Raw genomic sequence first — 6717 nt, 5'->3', positions numbered from 1 at the left:
GTCCTTTTATCCACATGGGTAATAAGGGATGAATAGCTTATAACCACTTACCTTGGACCCTTATCCATGTAAGGAAGTAAGTGGAAAGTATCCTTCATCTCCTCTCTCCACCTTGGACACCATGTAATGGTTATGTATCAGATGGCGATTGGCATAGGTAACGAGAATCCTTATGGCTTCAAGTCTAGCCACAAGAGTGAAGGTTTCTTCATAATCGATACCTTCTTTTTGGTTGAAACCTTTGGCCACAAATCTAGTCTTGTTTCTAACTATGATACCAAGTTCATCTTACTTATTTCTAAAGACCCATTTAGTATCAATTACTAAATGGTCACTAGGTCTAGAAATAAGCTTCCACACCTCATTTATCTCAAATTAATTTAACTCCTCTTTCATTGTAATAACCCATAAATCATCTTTTGAAACTTTATCAATATATTTTGGTTCAATACAACTTTATCAATACAACTCCTCTTCCATTTCTTAGGTAATGATTCTCTGGAAGAAATGCATCTAAGTTGCTTAGGAGAGGAGAGTTATTATTCAAATTTAAAGCATCAAAATCATTATCAAAATTATTTTTCTTAAATTTAGAAAGCTCATTAAAAACAACATGAATGGATTCCTCTATAACCAAGGTTCTTTTATTAACGACAATAAGGGATTTAGAAATAGAGGAATAATCGAGAAAAATATCTTCATTAAATTTTGCATCAAATTTTTCTAAGACATCTTTTTTGTTTACAATAAAATATTTATAATAAAAAACTTTAAAATATAAAATATTGGGTCTTTTATTGTTTCATAATTCATAGGGAGTTTTGAAAAGTAATGATCTTATGAGAACCCTATTCATGACATAGTATATATGCTATGTTAATGACCTCAACTTAAAAATATTTGGGTATGTTATGTTCGTGTAACATAGTTCTTGTCATCTCTTGTAAGTTCTTATTTTTTCTCTCAACTATTTTATTTTGTTGTAGATTTCTTGGAGTAGAGAAATTATTGTTCTACCCATTTGACTCATAAAATTTTTGAAAATCACGGTTTTAAATCTCACCACCGTGATCACTACGAATAAACGAAATCATAAAACCCTTTTTATTTTGAACAAGTTTATAAAATTTTAAAAAACATTTAAAGCAATCACTTTTGTGTACCAAGAAGTATGTCAAATTATATCTATCATAATCATCAACTATTACAAAAGCGTATTTACTACCTCTTAGTCTTGTTGTATCAATTGGTCCAAATAAATCCATATGGATCAATTGTAGTGATTTAGATGTGCTTATTTGATTCTTTGATTTGAAACTATTTATTTATTTTCCTAGTTAGCATACATCGCAAACTTTGTCTTTGACAAACTTGATGTTATGCATTCCTATTACAAGTACTCGAGTTAAAATTTGAGAGATTAGTTTCATGCTAGCATGACTTAATCTCCTATGCCAAAGCCAAGCATTATCGTTTAAAGCTGAAAAACACGTTTCATCACAAAAATTCATCAATATTAATAATATATATATTATTATTTTTAAAGCAATCATAGATCTATTTTTGTATGGTATTTCAATTGTATAAGTATTAGATTCAAATTTGATGATATATCCTTTATCACATAATTGATTAATGCTTAGTAGATTATGTTTTAAACTATCTATTAATAAAGTATCTTCAATCAAGAAGCTTGACTTGTTACCTATGGTTCTTTTGTCAATAATTTTTCCTTTGTTGTTATCTCCGAAGGTGTTATATCCTTTATCTTGGTTAGTGAGCTTAGAGAAGTGTGTTGGATCTCTAGTCATGTGCCTTGAGTATCTACTATTAAGGTATCATCTTTTACTTCTAGCTTTTGATTGTAAACATATCTATAAGAAAGGGGATTTTCTTTTATGTATCCATTTAACTTTGGGTCCCTCATTAATAGATCTACCTATTTTAATTATTAACGTTGAGTTATTTAAGGTTCCTTAAGTAACCCAAACTAATTTGTGTGAACTATATTTTTTAAAAGAACATCAATAGGCATAATATCCATACTTTCCATAAAAAATATATTTATCTCTAGGTGAGACATATAATGTAGATCCTTTAACAAAGATAGTTGGTTTTTGTTGAATGTTACTCACAAAGCCAATTTTTTCCTTTCTATGAACATGATCTTTATTAACAAGGATCATGTTTAGAGATTTATTACCTATTTTAAAATTTTTAATATTTCTTGTAGTAAAATATTCTTTCTTAAGTGAATCTATATCTTCACACTTAGTGCAAGGAGCTAACATATTATCATCATACTCATTTTTTAATTTATCAAATTCACTAACAAGAGCAACATGCTCATTTTTAATAATTTATATTTTTTACTAACTAATTTAAAATCATCAAATAAATCATTAAAGGTATTGAATAATTCATCATAAGATAAAGAAGATTTGTTTGAGTTACATACCTCATTGTAAAATGTCATTAATGCGTAATTTATAACTTCTTCTTTGTTGGTAGGCTCCTCGTCTTCGGATGCACTTAAGTCGTCCCAACTAGCTTTGAGCACTTTCTTTTTCTTTGGTAGCTTCTTTTTCACTTGGGGATATTTATTTTTTAAGTGCTCTGGCTTCTTGCATTCATAGCAAATTATTTGATCTTTTTTTAGTTCACTTTTGTTCTGAGTGTCTTATTTTGTTTTATTCATTTTTAAGAATTTTTTAAACTTTCTTGAAGTGTCAAGTCATCATTATCATCCTCGTCACTTAAGTTTTCTCCCAAGTGATCTTCTTTAGTTCTAAGTGTCAAGTCCTTCCTATTCTTTAGAAGGTTGTTCTCATGTGCAATACATATCATTTTATAGGTTATCAAAAACCCAATAAGTTCTTCGAGCATAAAATTATTCAAGTTTTTTACTTCTTGTATTGCCATTATTTTATAATCCAAACTTTTAGGAAGGATCTTAGTATTTTATTAACAAGTTCAAAATTAGAAAAACTTTTACTAAGTGCTTTTAGACAATTGATAACATATGTAAAACGGGTGTATATGTCTCCAATAGTCTCGCTTGGTTTCATACGAAACAACTCATAACTATGAACTAAAAGATTAATTTTAACTCTTTAACCCTACTTGTGCCTTTGTGTGTAACTTCGAATGAGTGCTAAATCTCATGTGCAGTTTAGCATATAGAAACCCGATTAAATTCATTTTTATTAAGAGTGCAAAACTAAGCATTCATCGCTTTAGCATTCAAAGAGAAAGTCTTCTTCTCCAAATCATTCCATTTGTTCATTAGTTTGGAAGACTTTTAAAAATTACTTTCAACAACATTCCATAAATCAAAATCCATAGAAAGCAAGAAAATTTTTATTTTAGTTTTCCAATACGTATAGTCTGTCACATTGAACATAGGAGGACGAGTGATAGAAAGACCATCTTAATTGCATGTAAAAGCTATTTATCTTGGGTGTTAAACCAAACGAGAAAAACCTTAGCTCTAATACCAACTGTTAGGACCGAAATCGATATTAAGAGGGGGGATGAATTAGTACTTACAAAAAAATATCGAGTATTTAGAAAAATTATTTCGATAAAATTATATTGAAAATATATTTGAACTTAGAGAAAGTGTGAGGTGGAGTGAGTAGCCAAATCAGTAAGCAATATAAAGGAAAAAGGCAAAGAAAAGAAGGTAGTATTGATATGTTTTTATTGTATACTAGATATACAAACTATAATACCAAATATCATAACCTGAGTTTGATGGGCTAATTAGTTAATAATTTTGTTTGGTCCAAGCTACTGACTAAAATGCTTAAGTTAGAATTATCGTAATACACTCATCAGACCCTTATAAGCCAATCTTAGTCTTTACCCACTTCTAATGTGAGACTAATTAGGGGTGTTACAATCGAAGCCGGTGGTGGTTGAGCTAGTAATTGTGGCTAAACTAGTGGTATTGACTATTATGTTAATTGGGACAAAAGTAGAGCAACGACTTGTATCGTACCCGTTAACTTCTGCACTTATTGTGTGAGGTTCAAGAATGCATCGGTGGGGATGAAAAGGTGGCTTAGGGTAACGCCCGAGGGGTGAAAAGCCCGAGTCATTGAATAGACGCCAGTACCTCATTGACATTTGCATCGAGGTAGATGCATCCATACACGAAAAGGGTAGTTGCTATCGCCCTTGAGTGAAAAGTGTTATGGGTTAGGGCAAAGTCTTCTCGCTCGAACATTCATTTAAAGGGTTAATGTGCAGACGCTCCTATGACATCAGACCCTCCTTTTAATACCAAAAATATTAAGAAAATTTTTTGTTGACATCTTGGTCAATCCGATGTGGTCTAGACCTGTATACGCAAGGTTGTCCGAGATCCTTCCAAGGTAGAAACATTAAGCTCCCGAGGTGCCACCTGCACTAAGAATAAGGTTAGGAGAGGTTTCCCGACCCGATCCCTCCAACGCCCAAATTAGTAACCTGAGGTGTATAGGTGTGGATGCGAGTAGTAAAAAAAAAGATTCGTCTCCTTTTCCCTGCCTGAAGATGAACTTTTGTACCTGATCTTAAAAGGTGCATAATATTTCATAGGATATTATATAGGGCGATAATCTCTAACCACCCACAATAGCTTTCCCTTGAACATCACAAAATGATTATATGTCTTATGACAATTAACTGACTGTATATCCTTATAAATTAAAATAGATATCTTTTAGTCATCAAAATACATTGCTCATAAAATATTTGTCATTATTCTATAGTAACTAAATATGAAAAAAAAGATTTATTTTCATTAATATTCAAATCAAATTTATAATTATGCAATTTAATGTTTTGAACCACTGATATGAATGGAAGATACAATTATAATGAAAATTAAATGAAACTTATATTAATAAAATGAAGTACAACAATAAAGGACATAAAAAAAATTCTTTTTCTAAGAACAAAATGTCAAAGGTGAAATTTGATCTCCGAGACTTTACAATAATTTGATAAAACTTTTAATAACTATGTTAGCTAGCATTTTCAAACAATATATCTCATTGTCAATCAGTAATATATACAACCAAAAAATGACAAACAATAAAATTATATATACAGAGAGATGGTCGGAAGGTGAGGAGAAAAAGAGAAGACAAAGAAAGTGAAGGGGAGAGGGGACAAGACGAAGAGAGGATGACAGAAAGAGAAAAGTGATCAAATGATAATTGTCTTTTTTTTTTTTCTTTATAATCTCAATCCAATTCAAAGTCGACACAAAAGATTTAAGTTAAGATTACCTAAGAAATATATGAGTTCAGAGGAATACCATATAAATCAAATAATAAAACATATTTAAGTTAAGATTAGTTAAGTAATATTAGCTATATTTAAAAAAATGATTTATTTAATTCGACTGATCCATATGGGTTATTCAAAGATTGGTTGAGTGAATCGATTCATTTTGATTTTTTATTCATATAATCGATCTACCAAGTGAATCGTTTTCGATTAGAAAACATTTATTTTTTCATACATTATTATGCAAATTGGGAGCACTACCCAAGTAAGACTTTCCCATATTCCTGGTTTTCTGGACAATTACCTAAGTCAAATTGTAAAGTCTCGAAAAAAGAAAGCCCAACAATTTTACACTCAAAAAAATAAAATTGAACTATTTAATTTTTTGAAAAATATATTTCATTCTAAAGTTTTGTCCTACTGAAAATAAAAATTCGGGTACAGCTAAGTCTTATTCTGAGGTAATTATTTTTTATTTTTTATAACAAAAACAAAATCAACAACTAGTTTGTAACACGGCAGAACAAAAGCATCTCATCATCGTACGAAAAGAGCAAAATCAAAGTAAATATCGATCTCAATATGGAGTCCGTAAAATATATAGTCAGATCAAAATATGGATACCTTATGCCACTCAAGTATCTTTAGCACCCATGTTTGTCCAAAATTTACACAAAAGCTACCTGCATACTATCCAAACTTACTCGTCCCAATTTGATATTCGATCATTCATATCCAAATCAAATAAACTAAATCTATAGACATAAGGTTATAATACACTGAAAACAACGGAAAAATATACATTTTCATCTTATACAACCACAGTTCCCTCTTTTTTTTTTTAAAATAAAATAATAGATTAATAGTTGATAATAAATTACTTTATTAATACACTCTAAAGTAAACTACTGTAAAGTATCTAATTTTCCATCTATATCCATCCAAAAATATGATTAATGAATATGTAAAACTAACAATTTAAACAGTGATTTCTCGGTAATGTTTCTGACTCATTTACTAAAAATTAAGGATTCCAAATCACATTGGTTTCCGATGACATCAAAAATTAAAGATTCAAAATCTTTTCTGATATATATTTTTAAAATATAATAATATCAAAAAAAAATTATATTAATTTAGTTTATTGAAAGGAGGAAAATAGAAAAAGTAAAAAAGGTAATATGTATATATATATATATATACATGTATATATAATATAAAAATATATTTTTAATTAATTGTATTAATATAAAGTATTAAGCCCGGACGAGGACGGAACGGAGACGGCAAAAAAGAGGTGGTCTTTTTGTTCCGCTATATCACCTGGCGGACGAAACCAGATGATGTCGTTCTGCCAAAACCCTAACCGCCGCATCAACTGGTGGTTGTTAGTTTGCCATCCCATCACTAATCCTGCCTTATCTTCCTCGCACTTTT

The sequence above is a fragment of the Musa acuminata genome, chromosome BXJ1-6, assembly GCF_036884655.1.
Source record: "Musa acuminata AAA Group cultivar baxijiao chromosome BXJ1-6, Cavendish_Baxijiao_AAA, whole genome shotgun sequence".
NCBI lineage: Eukaryota > Viridiplantae > Streptophyta > Magnoliopsida > Zingiberales > Musaceae > Musa > Musa acuminata.
Note: the sequence above shows the minus strand (reverse complement) of the source record.